The sequence below is a fragment of the Pieris brassicae genome, chromosome 1 (assembly GCF_905147105.1).
Source record: "Pieris brassicae chromosome 1, ilPieBrab1.1, whole genome shotgun sequence".
In the NCBI taxonomy this organism is placed as follows: domain Eukaryota; kingdom Metazoa; phylum Arthropoda; class Insecta; order Lepidoptera; family Pieridae; genus Pieris; species Pieris brassicae.
This window is the reverse complement of record NC_059665.1, coordinates 17,474,438-17,490,965: the sequence shown is the minus strand read 5'-3', so window position 1 is coordinate 17,490,965 and position 16,528 is coordinate 17,474,438. Positions and strand designations below refer to the sequence as shown.

Genomic DNA, 16,528 nt, shown 5'->3' with positions numbered 1-16,528 from the left:
AATTTACGACCTTAAACCTTGATGTGTTTTGGGATAATACAATATGTTTATCGCTTTTTAAAAGTATTGATAAATATTTTCCAGGAGTAATTAGTAATTATTATTCAAGCTTCATCGTAGAGCGACCGCCAGGCATGTTTATTTATTATATATACGCAGTAGTCGAAATTAGAAAGAAAAAAAAATTAATAGTAGCCAATTGTTACATAAGCAGCATTAAATTTATTATACTTTATGTAACGCCATTGTTTTTAGCCTTGTACATTAGAAACTACAAAATTAGAACATACTAACGCAAAAACTTAATTTACATCAACTCATAACGAGATTTTATTTTAATTAACGTTACCAACTTCCTAATCAAATAAAAATAAATTTATCTTAAACATTAAGAGAAGTCCTTGGAATATAAACTACACCAAACCGCATGTGGAGAGCGCCGTCAACGAAGAATATCAAGAATATAATTAAATTAATAATTTTAAATCAGAACAAGGACCTTTGTTAGAGTGAAAGGCTTTTACGCTTAAATAGAAGAAGTAATTAGGTTTTACCTTGGTAAGTACAAAGATGTGGTGGAATTCTTAAGAACTGTATCAAATTATTGGCTGAAACTAACCACTAATCGACCCTCTACTGCTTCATTTAAGAATAAGTTAAAACAACTATTAATGTCTTAAACCTTGTATCTTTCTTCTTTATTATAGCTAGTATGATTGTCGTTCTCCTGATTTATAAATTTTGTGCTGTCATGTTTTGTTTTGCTTTGCTTTGTATCTTATTTTTTATCAGTGAAACTTTTTGTGCATATATCCAATTTTTTTATTATGTTTTTTTCTTATTGTATATAGATGTATCTGGTTTGTTTCCTAAATAAATAAATAAGCTGTTCAAAAACGTACATAAAGCTACCGAATTAAACTAAGAAAATATTTTAATCATATCTTGACAGGCTAAACTAGGCTTTTAGTATGTGTTCAATATAACTTTTGTAAAACAAACAACGGTACGACACATTTTCTCACAAATAAAACAAAGAACAGTTACAAAAATTAAATAATTCACATCGTAAAGTTACGGTGCTTAGAGCAGTAATAACAAAAATACTTTTAGTAAACGTGACAAATTTTATCATTCTCCATCCCTAAAGTCGTAAATTAACCAACAACAATATAAACATATACATATTTATATACTCATTTCATTGAGTACAAAAATGACTAAATTTGACTTCTTAAGTCCTCAAACTATTTAATTCATATACAAAGGTACACATAGAGCATGACGTCTAATCGATACCTATTCATAGACGTCCTAAAAAGAAACAGTGCTTCTGGCGATTCATGTAACAATCATTTCCGTGTGGCTTTCTAAAATCATTAGCGTATACTATTATCCTCTAGCATGAGCGAAAAAAGCCTTATCATTAATCAATCTTTTATCTAAATTAATATGACGGTACATCTGTATTTGGTAACGGAATATATCAAGCTAGAGTTATCGTATGATGAAAATCGTCGACTAGATTTACTCCTACATGAAAAGCAGGGAATGTATGAATTATATCATATAAGGCAACACTACCTACTTTCCATACTTTATGTACAGTACAGGCTTGGTCCTACATGTTGCGTAGAATATAACAATTTCCTTGTGTAAAAACGTAGGTAACTGGCAAGATCAGTCCCATCGTGATTATTTAGACATTTGCTCCGGTTAAAAAGTCCCCTTTTTTGGGGCCAAATTTCAACGTTAAAGGCTTATAATGTACAGGTGCAACTCATATCCCTGGGGTTGTAGGTTCGATACCTAGCTCTACACCAATGGACTTTATATGTGAACATTTAACACTCACTCATACGGTGAAGAGTAGCATCGTGAAGAAATGGGCATGCCTTATACCTATGGTGTGAGGCATAGAAGGTTGATAATACTTGCTACAGAACAGATATAAAAAACCAAGGAAGGCCTAGGATATATATATGCATATATATATTTATTGGTATTTCTCCTACAAGGTAACCTAACTTACATTTACAATTGATATACCTCTTACAAGAAATTAATACAATACTAACATATCAAATGACGTCATTTAATAATGGCTAATTATAATGAAGTCAATGAAAAGTATACACAGCCTTGCTAGGCCCGATACAGAAAGGTCCGGCTCATGGCCAATAGAGGCATTTTTGGTCAGTACGCCGAGTGAATTGCAGTTATACAGCTACAGATGTTATAATTAAATATTTTTAAAGTAATTACCTTGTAATAATTTAAACATATGTACTAATTATTAATTAATATTTTAAGTTATTAATTAGATGTTTATCCCATTACTTTATACGCTTAACTATCGGTTTATAATCTATGAGTAAAAACGTGCGCTGTGCATTATCCCTTAAAATATTAGAATATTAAAAGTATCTATTGCTAAACACTAAAGAGTCCTACAGTTTCACTAAGTGTACAGTAATAAAACCTTTAACCTTTGCCCTAAACACTTGCTCTTTCATTCAGTTTATGAGGTTTGTCGATTACATTGCACAAACTGTTGCACTACTGAAAGCTTACAAACCTTAGGGCTGTCACAGGCCAAGATTAAAAGTTTCAAATTATAGCAGAGACAATATAACAATATAAATCACTTTTGATGTTTTCCACGAATTAATTAGTCCCCAACTCTTGACATTGTCAGGTGATTTTAGACACAATTTTACCGAAGTGTTTTCTTCGAAGGCCTTGGTTTTCTATGTTTTCTATATGCTAAAGCCTTCTGAATTTGAGTTGTCTATATGTCTGTGGAATCGTAGCTTTTAAACGTGGACCGATTATGATGCGATCCTTTTTTGTTATAAAGCTAACATGATCGAGATGGTTCCTTGCTACAATTATTAAATATAAGGAGATTCAAAGTCATTAGCTATTAATATTAGCTGTGTCAGAAATCTTACACAGGTATTTACTTTATTCTAAAACATAAGTATGATATTTGATGCTCTGGATTCCTGGACAGCGAAAAGGACAAATTTGTCAATTCTCAGACATGTGACAACCCGTCTTTCTTCAGTTAATGCCAAAAGTTCCTGAGCTTCTTAGGACATATAGCATGCTGAGATCTCGATAACTTGGAGAAGTTTGTGCTGACCGGTGGAGTGGAAGCCACGTGACCCTGAGGCCGATGCTTTACTCGCTGCACCAAACAAGTTAAGGTCCTTATAGGCTTTAGGAGGATTACACAGGAGGCAGGGCTAGCCGAAAACAGAGTAAAATAGAAGATGATATGTTCACCCACACGACGTTCACTAATAATAAACGCGACTACAGATGAAGTTTGACCAAACATTTGGAACACCTATGTATAGTATAGCTGGTACCACAGAGCTGCTCTAATGAGCTCAAGTTATATACTTACCTATACTTAGAGGCTATTGCTAATTTGATAGTACAGCACCCGTATTGTCTAACATCCAATAGCAATACCGATCCCAACGTTTTTATATATATATAACCGTCGCGCTGATACCTCGTCTCAAACTTGGCAATGCGCTGTAGAAGAACTCGTTATCAACTCGCTGCCAATTACAGAGTAAAAACCCTGGTAAAGTCAAGTTTATTTATTTGCTCATCAGTATATATATCATCATTAAGTTTATGAAATATTTGTTACTTCTAAACATTTTTTAGTCTGTAGTTACATTTTAGTTAAAGCTTACAATATAAAATTTCATGTTTATTTTATTACTTATCTACTACTAAATGCGTAACGGTATTAACTAGTCGTATTAAATTGAAAATGTCATGTACTTTGACAGGCAACATGACAGTACCACATGTTTAAACTACGACAATAGGTACTGTTGCGAATTGTAATCCTTGTCCATTCTCTTGAATTCACATATCAAGGAAATTAGATTGTTTCCTATACTTTAACGTTAAATCTTACTTTTCCAATAAATACAATTTAGATGTATTCAGAGTACTTTCCTAAAATACAGTTGAAAGTAAAAAAAATCTTACGGGGAGCAGTTGGGGCATCCCTACACCCAACTATCAGCGAGTCACACCCAGTTTATAATCTTTGCGTCCAGACAAACGTCACGATTTACGAATACAAGTATTTACCACAGACAAGTTTAAATGACGAGTGCAACCTTTTTATAGTTTTGTACAAATGTAATGCGTTGTCTAAGTTTATTTTCAATCAATATTCTTAAGAAATCCTGTGAACATAAAATATTGTAATATGTGGAATGAGTGTAATAATTTTGAATATTACCCACACCTTTCCAGTAAGTGTTATAAGTTACAGCAAAATTACAGCTTAGTCTTTTTAATCTAACTTCGATATCAAAGACTACTGTATTAATGATTTCGGTTGAAAGATACTTTATTTCACAAAGAAGTACTTTCACTCTGTCAGAAAATTAGAGTAGGTTAGTTATGTACATTGTGTTATGAAATTATTTGAAAATAAGCTACATAAAAAATATCAATATGTACAATATTTTTTACAAAAGTGCTGGTTTTACTATAAATATTTATATATGTATTTATTTTCCTTTCATGTGTTGAAATTCTTGAAAACCTTAAAGCATAGTGGATATATGGATTATAATTTAAGCGCTTGGTAAAGAATGATTTTAAATTGTGAGAAAATCTAAAAGTTTCACTCTTAAATCTGGTAAAGGTCAAAATTAACGTAGGTAAACAATCACATCAATCAAAAATATAATCCACAAAAAAGAAATGGTCATTTGTCTTTATTTAAAGAGAAACTTTGACGTAACAATCGCCTACGCAAAATGGCAATATAAATTAAACTAAAACGACAAAAAGATACCCACGCAAAACCAATGTCAAAAAAAACAAGTGTCGAAGGATTAATCGAAACTTTTACGTAATTGTCTTGAAGTGCACTTAATAAGTCTTAAATAATATGTAGCTTAATCTTCGTTAATAGTTTCCGTATACTTTTTTCACACACAGTGATAATAAGACGAAAGACTTGGTTCTTGGTTTGCGGTAAAATAGGCCAGGGAAACAGATCAAGGCATAGACAAGACTTTGAGCAGAGGCGCTCACTTTTCTTATGTATATTAGCAATTGACGAGTTGGTGTGACAAACCGGGTATGAGACATGCATTTTAATTAAATAAGCAATAAAATCCCGCTCTTACGTCGTAAACCACATGCCACGATTATACGAACACGAATTTAAATAGAAAATTCATTAAAGTGTCTAATGAATTTTAACTTTATTGAGCTAAATCTATGAATTTTTATTGTGTAATACAAAGTCTACGGTTAAAGTTAAGTCGTGTCTTAAATAACAGTTATTAGTAATGGCAATCGGCTTATTTAATATAATAATATACTTGTATGTACATTGTATTTTCAGGCGATGGCCGAGTCAATATATTTATTTAAGTTATAAAAGTGTTTTAATATTGATATGGTCAGCATAAGATCATGTTAGGTTGGTTCCATTACGAATCAAGTTAGGAGGTCCCTTAAGTAGAGACTGAATAAATTAACCGAGTTGGTACAATAGGGATCTCACAACTGTTTACGACTTAGACTTGTGTTATTTACAAGTTATGTTTTTGATGGCATTTCAATTGTTTTGTAAGTTTTAATCTAATTACGTCTTAACCCCTTTTCGTTTTATCCTATTTAAATAGTCGAATTATTAAAATGTATATTTAATTTTAGTTCCCAAGGTCAGAGACACTCTACATTAGTCTTATACGTTTCCGAAACGCTCTGTTAAACGCGTGGTTAAAAACAGGTACGTACGCCAAGTTAATATTGTAGATTTGCGACCGGTGGTCTAATATATTGTGAGGTACCATACGTAGCCAGTAATTTTGTTTGATAGTTGTAACCTGTTACACCCCTCTAAAACACTTTCAAATCGTACCGACCTTACGTAGATAAATAGCGTTTAATTTTCCACAATTTCAGCTTGCAGCATCATTTGCCACCTTAGAAACTCCAGCAGATATGTGACTCCTAGTCTACTATGAACGAGCTGATACTTTTCTAAGTGATACACCTGTTTGATTTCTGTTTCAGTTATACGCCACCAACATCTATGCTCCTACTGATAAAGAATCCGCTATTACTGCTCGTCATTTACATGTAACAGGATACTAAATTAATGTATGTTACCAAAACAGTAATTACAAACTTCACCCCACGTAAAACCCCATCAGATAATATTTTCATTTCACCAAACTAACACCAACGGTTCTGAACACAAGCAATAAATATAACTTGAAATGTTTTCACAAGCGCTTCTCAAATAGACGAATTACAGTACCCGTTAACTGCGCAGACGCATTAACTACCCATATAACACTTTAGAGGTGTCCAAGAATTTTAACGCATCCCTTTCAGCCAATCTCAATAACTTCTATAGACTGGAATTTATCAATACATTATCAGGCACTTTTTTCTTTTGCAAGGGAAGAGAAAATTTAAGAATCATATACAAATAAAACGTTTCTTTTGTATATATTTTTGGTATACTATAACCTTGAAACAAGACAGGTTGGTTTTCAGTCTCGAACGAAATTGTTATAATTCCTGGAAAATTATTGGGAAGACAAAATGTTCAGAATTCTTTTTGTAGGCAACTTTGCAACTTAAAACTTTCACAACGCAAAAAATGCCATCATTATAATAAATAATAATTATAGCCCCGGAAACATTTTCCTTTACCGTCCGTTTTCGAGTCTAAAACATAGGTACTAGTCCGATGTTTTCCTTAACGAAAAGTGCGCCGACATATAAAGAAAACCATTGCATACACTGGGTTCAAAGACCCGTCATACGGTTTGCGAAGCTTAACCTCTAAGCTAACACTACATATTATTACATAAACCACCTACAATTCTTTATTGAGATTGGCCATCAATACGAGAATAGTACAAGGCAGCGTTGATGGATTGAATGTACAAATAGCATTGTTAATAGTAAAAGGGTTAATGTGTATTCATAGAATAGGTAAATAAGGATTTATGAGACAAACATACAAATTGATTAGTACAACATAAGGCTCAAATAAAAAAAGTCCAGCATATATAATACAACCGATATGATCTTTGGTTTAACGAGAGGCACCAATGCGTTTTGGACAATTTTTTGTTGAAAGGTGCTTCAGTGATGCGTGCCTTTAATTTTAAGAACATATTTCCCATGGCATTTGAATCGTTAAGGCACAAAACTAAACAATAAAGCGTCAAAAATCATGAAAAAATATTTATATCTAACATCTGATAGTTCACTTTGGTAAAAACTCAATCGCAAAACCACATAAACAAGCAATGACCGATAAAAATCAAGTAAAAATTATCCCTCAATAGATTCACGGATATCGTGAGAAAAGCGAATGTATGTAAAGGTAAGTCACCGGTCCGCAAAGTTTCATATTTTTTGTAGTCTTTGTACAGTCCGATTACCTCTGCATCACGGAGGGCGGGTTTTTAATTGTTTGCATACATAGAATAATAGGAATTTAATCATAAATCGTAATAAAATTTTGTCTTGATATGTACCTTTTTGATTTCAGTAAACCTTCCAACCAATACTTCGGTGGTTTCATAAATTATACTGTTTTTTTATTGACACATATTATAAATTTGAGCGACCAGACGAATAGTTTATCGATTATGAATATTAATTTCGATTACATATATTATCGCTACTATATCTTGTTTTACTATATGTTTGCGAATACGTTTAATAAAACTACTCTATTATAATATATATAATTTTAGTATTATCTGTCTGAACTAACTTCATACATCGCGTTGCGGCACAAGGTCACGCAAACTTGTTGTTTTATAGCCTTATTTAGCTTATAAATTCTGGGTTCAGACCCCTTTGAACATATTATTTTAAACAAGCGTTTTTTAAGTCTGTGTTATATTGATTTTATTCAGTCTACGGTTTAGTTTAATCAACAAAGATTATAAATAGTTGTTGATCAAATACTCAAGTTTGTGAATCATAGAACCTCTGAACGGTAATAAAATTTTGGTGTTTAACAAGTTTTTGCCTATGCTGTCTGCATAAAAGAAGTTTGAACAAATATAAATTAAGAACTAAGGTCGTATAGTCGTACTAAATTGACGACCAGTTTATTGACATTTTAGAAAAAAGGATGTGGTATTCCTTCCTATTCATCAAATGAACCACAGATTGGCAAAAAGTAACCAAAACAGCGTGCGCCTGCGCCGGTCGGATGCGTTGCGGTATTACGAGTTTTATATTGTTCAGATGGACCACTTGACTTGTAAGAAAACCAGTTTGCAATTCATAAGTTGCTTTATTCTGTAATTTATCAGGGTCATATATACCTAGCAAATTGTATGATACCTTTCGTACTTACGCGTAAAAAACTTTTGACAAACTATTTGACTTATACAAGTATCAAACAATTACTTTTATCGAAAAAAATCCGATAAATCACCTATCAGTTTATTTCAGACCAACTATAGCCGCATCAAAAACACCCACTTGGCTACATTCACATACCTAACTGTACAAAAATATTTTCTCACAAAGCCTCTTCCCGTATAAGTAAATAAATAAAGCATGTCATAGAAATATGCATCTCATATAAATAATCCGTTAGTGAATTTACATAAAAGTCATATAAATGCACAAAGGCAGTAAAAAGCTGTGAACGGTGATATTTTTCTTATAATAATTGGATGGGAATTGGGATATGCAAAGCATTAATTACTTACACAATGAATGACATTTTTTAACCATTCTGTTGTTTACATTCTTGGACCGTGCATTGATGATTTTAATATATTTTAAGTTCAAACATATTATGACTAGAATAGGCTTCCGGAAAGTGTAATTAGTGAACAATCTTTCTCGAAGTTGCGAGTGTGTTTATCTAAAAATGTTATATTTATTAGTAGGTTTGTATATATTTGGAAAGACATTATTTATATAGAGCAAGCCTAGATGATGATATGTATAACGATAGTGTAAGCCTTAGTGTAATTAGTGATATAAAAGCTTACTTCCTTCTAAGGAATATAGACCACTAATTTCTAACGTAACAGTATAAATAAAAGTGCTAAACATCTTTCTAAAATCCAATCACACAATTGGATACAATTACAGACACAATTATCTATTAAAACCCCATCTATTTGTCCCACTAACGCCAATCTTAATTTATAGCGATTGTACTACTTTACCAAAAACTACTTCGTCGGATATACAATACAGTTAACAATATTTTTTGTTGTTGAAATCGAATAAGGCTAAAATTATTCCTTTAGTGCGCATAAGCAACATGATTTGCGTCGCAAATCGGCAGAATGTCGTTGTCTGTGAAATAGTTTTATTATAAACCCAGGAAAAGGATAGTTGTTGGTTCAGACCGAGAATTGGTAAGGCGCTTGGCAACTAGTGCTAAACACTATTCGCTTCATTGAGATTTTAAGATTTCAAAGTTAAAAAACGACAACCAAATTTCGAAAGTCTACCAATAAAAAATAAAGTCCATACAATTGTTCATTTAACAGTGAATTCGTAAAATTAAATATAAATAACCCATTATACGCACTAGCACCGGCACTTTAATTATTCGCAAAAATGCGTGCTCTACTTAATGCTCTATAGAATCATTAGCGAGTCAAAAGAAGTAAATTTCACTTTCATATACGATTTAAAAGTGATTTATCATCCAAATCAATCAACAAACTACGTATTGAGAGCACAACAATTTTAATGTAGATTTATGTCTCGTAATAATAAAGGCATTAAGAAAATTAAACGTTACATAAAAACAGTAATTGTTAGATGTGTAGATAATAAGAGTAATAGAAAATTAATACATGATAGCAAGGCCGCAAGCATTACTTGCATAAACTTAATATCCTATTCATATTAAGGTTATAGACAATCAAAAAAATAAAATATAAGCGATCAAGAAAAAGGCTTCTTTAATGTTCTTTTAATTTAATAAAAATACCTTGAAAATTCTAGTAGTATTGCGTAACTGTCTACAGTCTATGAAAACTGTGATTCCCATAAAACACACCTTCGGAGCAACAGCTACATTAGTGTCTTACCAATTATGCATTTTCATTAAATAACCACACCTACCGGACCTTTATCTTGTGAAAGCGTATATTTTTGTTAGTGTCAATCAATAGATTACCAGTATTGAAGCTCATCTGGAATCACAAAGACATAAGAAAACTGACACACTTAACCTATTTATCTGGAAGCAAGGAAGCAAGACTTATAATAATCAAGATGACCGAACTCATGCCTGATAAGTTTGGTGTAGTAAGGCTCTGGATACCTTCTGTTTAATCTTAGTGTCTTTAAGCAGAACTCTCCAAAACACCATAAGTATAATATCTAACGGTTATGCAAAATTTTCAACAACATCGCAGATTTAATAACAAGTGAAAATGAATACCTTACATTATAGCTTGTCTCATGCTGTGAACAATGCTAAATTATTTAAGCCTCACTTTCACTGTCGTTACTATAGATGACATCGATAGATTACCGAAGAATGTACCAGTCGTAACTAACTAGAAGGTTATTAATATGTAATACAAAAGTTGGATACAGGAAATGCCAAGTCATAAAGGAGCTCCGGAAGTGTATAGATAAGGATTGAATTTAAAAGTACGTACGGTAACCCGATCTTCATTACAACAAGATGGATAAATAGAACTTTAAAAAAGGTCCATAAGAGCTTTCAGACAAAACTATCATGGTTGAGATTTTGGTGTTTGACATCTCGTAAATTAGGGCAAATTTATTTCGGCACGTGTCATTGTTTATTTTTAATCGAGTTAAAAAAACACGTGTGTTATCAATACGTGAATTGGTTTTAATAGACGGGGAAGTTGACTCTTTTATGCTTTTATGACTTTATTATCAAGCATAACAAATGATTGTTCATTTACCCAATCGTTTCCAACTGAGCCACGGATTTATGGTTCAAGTATAATTTGATACCCTCCAATAATCACAGTATAGGTTTAGTTTTTATTACCTAGATATTTTATACTCAGTTTGTATGTAGAAACAATGCTTTCTGACTTTATCAAACATTAGTCATTACACCATAAATTAATATCTGTCTTACAACCCAAAGCCTCCGCTAACAATCAATTCGAGCTATTGACAGCCTAACACCTTACAAGTAATTATCATAACGAGTAAATTCAAAGTGAAAGCTTACATCCACATTGATGAGTGTTTAAGTTTATGTAAACAATTTGTACATTATCGAGAAAGTGGACTGATATAAAGCAATTGAACCATTAGTGGTGCGGCCTATTGTTGCGCATTGCCATCATCCAACGCTACTTACTTTGTGTTATTTAATACAATACTATTCGACTATTGTGCTCGTCGAAGTCACAATGTACCCGGATTCATGCAGCCGTTTTTTCGAAATGACTCTTTCTCGATTTTCAAATTTAAAAAAAAAATAATATACAGCAATAACGATAAAGCGAGACATTCATTCATTACATTTGAAACTGCTTTTTTAGCGCGGTATTTTATATTAAGACGTTTTGACTATTGCATTAAAATTTAACATTGTATCATATTCACAATTACAGAAGTTAGTGAAGTATATATGTAAGAAGTGGTATATTCAGTAAAACACGCCGACTTCTCACGATGAAGGTCCACAGTAGTGACATGAGTCATCAGTCCTTTGTTTCGACAACATGTGCCTCTGTCCCACGTTAGTAGCCTCTTTTGCTCCGATTACCTAATTAATAATCCTTTAATTTAGTACACGTAACTATATAAAAGGACTATATTTCCTATGACATTTTTTTACTTCTGAGGTGATAGAGCCCCAAGTTAGAACTGTATTCAGACGAGGGTATTTGTCCTATAAGGTAGTAAAGTACAGCATCACCTCCTTGATCGAACTTCATGCCTAGTACTATTGCAATGAAAAATAAATGCAACGCTCATAATTATATGATTAAGAAAACAGAATAACTCATACTAACTAAATAACAAGTTTTGTCATAACATGATCAGCTTTTCAAATACTTAGGTTTTTGGCAAATAGTCATTAAAATCTACTACTATTTATATTAGACTTCGACCACAGGTTTATTAAGTTTCAAAAATTGGTTAAAAAATTTGCACATTCCTCTGCTTTGCTTCGTTTTCATATGAAGCTAAGTTACGTTGTCACATGTAGGCTGTGTCCTTGTTGGTTGAAGATACTGTAGGTTGGCAATAACAAGGTCAAGAGATATGACCTACTTAAGCGGATAGGACTTTGCTGTTACCGCATCCCGCCTAAGGCGATGATGATAACTGAATAAAAAATATCGGACCTACTTTTAGTGGCGCTTTGTTATATCTTCCGAAAGTTAATATAAAATCATACAAATAATTATAGGTAAAACTAAATACGAGCGCGCATACTTCTATGGGAGTCTTCCACGACTACCTATTCAAAATTATTTATTTTGAATACAACACAGATTAAATCAGCTCCTAAAGTGATTTAAAATGCTCTTGGGTGGCTATAAATTATTTAAATTGAAGTTAATAAAATACAATTGCATTATAAAATCTGAATAAAAACAAAGAAACAATAGATATTAATGTCTTTACATTAATGATGAAGAAGCAATTACCACGTTTATACTTAACACATGCGCTTGCGCGGTTCCAAGAAAACGTTTCTGAAATACGTGTTGAACAAACAGAATTATTACGAAATTACAACTGTGAGCACTTAAACCATGGCGTAGTAAACGAAGCAGGTTGTGTATATTTACATTGAACTATTTATTTTTCTACGACCCTCATGAAGTTTTTTTGCCTACTTTTGTAACAGATAAAATGTTACAATACAATCGCATATAAAAATTTACTTACGATTACAAAATAGTCATAGTCATCGTCCTCATTCTAACCTGAAACGAAAGAAAGAAATAAAATACTTCTTAATACGAACAAAAATTATAGTTAAATATTGTCAACTAAGACACCATTTACATCAATACCAAACATAATGAAAATCAGCTTATAGGTGTGTGCGTGTGGAAATCAAACTGATTTTTGCATCAGAGAATTTGTCTTCTTATAAAGAAACTCCCACAGAAATAACAGTATGGTAGAAGCATATCTAGTGGTGGCTATGGAGTGCTGCATTCATATCGGACGCGGTCTTCGGGTATAACCGCAATGAACCGAAAAGCGAAATCTTAGCCGCAGTGAAACAGTTACTTTATTCTGGATAGTACTTTAAGATCTCACACAATTCATAAATGTAGTCGAACTTTTTCTAAACATATTCCCTTTTGTAAACTCACTATAAAATTAAATGATTACTATACATAATAAAAACTAATTAATGTTCGATCCTTATGTGAAAAAATATTAAAATAAATAACTGTAATAAAAGGTTGTTTCTGCTTAATTGAAGTACGTTTAGGAATTCGTTTATGTCCATATGAAAATAACGATTTTATCACGCTTAACAATACAGTTCAATGCATTGTTAGTGATTGCTGCAAAGCGAAAGTGTGAAATGTACTATGTAGGGCAGTATTGATCCCGAGTTGCGGTTTAGGTCAATAACCAATAGCTACATTGTATGAAGAAACAATGATATATTTGTTACTTCTATGCACATACTTAGAAACTCGCGAATCGATCGAAATTACTTTTCTATAAAAAATTTGCCAACACAATTATTTTTATAAGTAAAACATACCACATTAATAATAGCTGGATCGACAGAGAGAAGGAGGATCTGCAGCCGCAAGCCAGCATTTGGCAGGAGATGGCACAAGACAGAGAGCACTAGAAATTTCTCGTTTCGGATATCAAGACACTGTTTGGGTCGCAAAACCAGCTCAGTGAGTGAGTGAAAATAACCTTTTAAGTGACTCAGGCTATACTCTTAAAACTGAAAGAACCAACATTGAGTTGATACACCTAAACTCTCTAGTTCAGGTCAGGGCTCTGTAGATATTGAGAGGATTACATCGAAAATGGGTATGGTCCTTAGAAATGCCAGTGATGCCACTTTTAAGTACTTTTTTATTTAATCGTTGAATTCGGTATGGCTTTTACTCAGTGAGTTCTGGCATGGTAAAGAAAGCATTTAAGCAAACATTATGTTACTTTATTATTGAGTGGCCTTTCTGAATACGTGGAAACAATATGCTACAATGGTCAGTGACGTCACGATTGCATATGGCACACTTTTGACAGACGCAAAACATCGGTTTACGCAAAAACTGACGCCACCTGAATACAGATGACTATAAAAACAACGTTCCTAAGTTTTTGTGCGAATGTCAGCTGACAGTCCGCGCTAACTCGAACCACTTACCATTACCATTTCCATTCACCAAATGTCCAAAAAAAAAAAACAATTAAACTACAAATGTAAATTACTCACACCTTAACAATTACCACGGTTTGTTTATGGGTGAATCAAATTCAAATCACTTTAAGATAACTGTCTGCCGGATGGACGTAGGTGTGACTTTAAATACCCGGAAACTATAATGTTCAACTACGGAAAACAAAGAAAGTAGGAACGTTGACAATTGACAGTTTAATTTATTATAATCTGTTGAATGAATAATAATGACTTAAATTCTATCATAATCAATACAACATTTTATTTTATTTTTATATTGAGATTTTACCTAACTTTCTCTGTAATTTATTTTGCTGAGATCAAGATCTCACATATGAAACAAGTGTTTGCGAGACCACACTTTACAAGACCTATGCTCTCTCAATACGGCATAGGGATTTAGCATTCGCATTCAACTAACAAGTGACAATCGTTAGCAATAGTTACACTGACATTATCACAAGGGAAATTAATATGCCATGTTTCTTTCCGGGAGTGTGTAACAAGCAGTACCTTGCTTAGAGGCCTATTAACACCGTTAAGCAAATAGTGGTATCAGCTACAATGACACTTAACAAAGAACTCAATGATCAAAGCATCACATTATACAGCCTTTTATGGAGAATAATAATGAAAACCAATTAGACGTTTCACACGTTCCACAGTTTAACCGGTTTAAATGGTGTTAGCGGTAAAGTGACGTTTGATATCACTTGACACATATCCCAACTGCGCTGAATTTACCAATATAAAAACTTAGGGTACAACATGTTTCTCGTACTGATATATTTTCGACAACATTATTAGCATGACACTATTGCAAGGCATCCTTATTAGATAAATTTATTTTGAATACGTTTTGAGATAGGCAAATGTTCAGGAGCCAGTAGAATTTATTTAATCAATGATATGTAAGTTTGTTTTTGTAAACAATAGGCATATTATTTCCAAGCGGTCGCGACGGTCTGTCTAGCTAAAACATATCCGATCTAGATTAGCCCCCTAGTACGGCTTCACAAGATAGTGTTTCATCAGCTACATTTGTTTAGTTACCCTGACCAAGTTAGAAAACATTAGTGGATTAAGATCATGGATTTTGATTTGGGCTAATGCTCTTTATATCCAATAATACTATAAGTATTATTAAATCACGGGTTTAGTAGCTATTTAAAATAATCAATGGTGCTGCAACCTTTTTAGGTCTTGACCTCAGATTTCTGTATCTGTTTCATGATCATTTTTTAATCGAATAGGCATGTAGGTGATCAGCCTTCTGTGCCTGACGCACGCCGTCGACTTTTTGGGTCTACGGCAAGCCGGTTACCTCACGATGTTTTCCTTCACCGTTCGAGCTAATATTAAATGCGCACATAGAAGGAAAATCCATTGGTGCACAGCCGGGAATCGAACCCGCGACCTCAGGGATGAGAGTCGCATGCTGAAGCCACTAGGCCAACACTGCTCTAGTAGCTATTACTTCGTATATATTTACCTTAAAAACTGGATTTCCATATCCCTCTGATCCTAATAGATGATAAACCTACTTAGACTTAATAAATAAACTAAAATATTTATTAATAGATTATAGACCACTATGAATTCGAACAAGACAAAAGAAGCATCAACAAAAATAATCACTTCCGCTCCGAAAACTTAAAATATCATGACAAACAAGCCTTAATAGAAATACAAATGGTCTCATTTAATTTTGACGGAGAATGCCATTAGATGAATGAATAATTTCCATTACACAATCACCATAACTCACAATTTACTTTCATGATAACTTATGCCAGTAACAAATTTAAATTTCAGCGTAAAAACATTTTCTATTATACATGAAATAAATATTATTTGAGATTAAAAAATATATAATGTAACAAAAGTACCAACTTCAGTGTCAACTAAGTGTTCTTCCCTTCATTATTGTTGTGCAAATATAAAACGCTTGCAAGCATTTCTAAAGTATTTCTTTAAAATAAATAATAAATCAATAGCGCTAAAATCTCTTTAGGTCTGAACCTCAGATTTATGTATTTGTTTCATGATCATTTGTTAATCTAATAGGCGAGTAGGTGATCAGCCTTCTGTTCCTGATGCACGCCGTCGAGT

The 16,528-nt window shown here is 32.8% G+C and overlaps 1 protein-coding gene across 5 annotated transcripts in view; it reads right to left on the bottom strand.

Annotated features, from left to right (window-relative positions):
• The window catches only part of LOC123711730, a 181,602-nt gene that overhangs the window by 126,612 nt on the left and 38,462 nt on the right, over nt 1-16,528 (bottom strand). For 3 of the 5 annotated variants that reach the window (XM_045664460.1, XM_045664494.1, XM_045664477.1), the window contains exon 2: nt 12,919-12,956. The exons of the other annotated variants lie outside the window; for them this stretch is intronic. The gene's annotated coding sequence lies outside the window, so the exon portion shown is untranslated. The remainder of the gene's footprint in view (nt 1-12,918; nt 12,957-16,528) is intronic. 5 annotated transcript variants of the gene reach the window in all.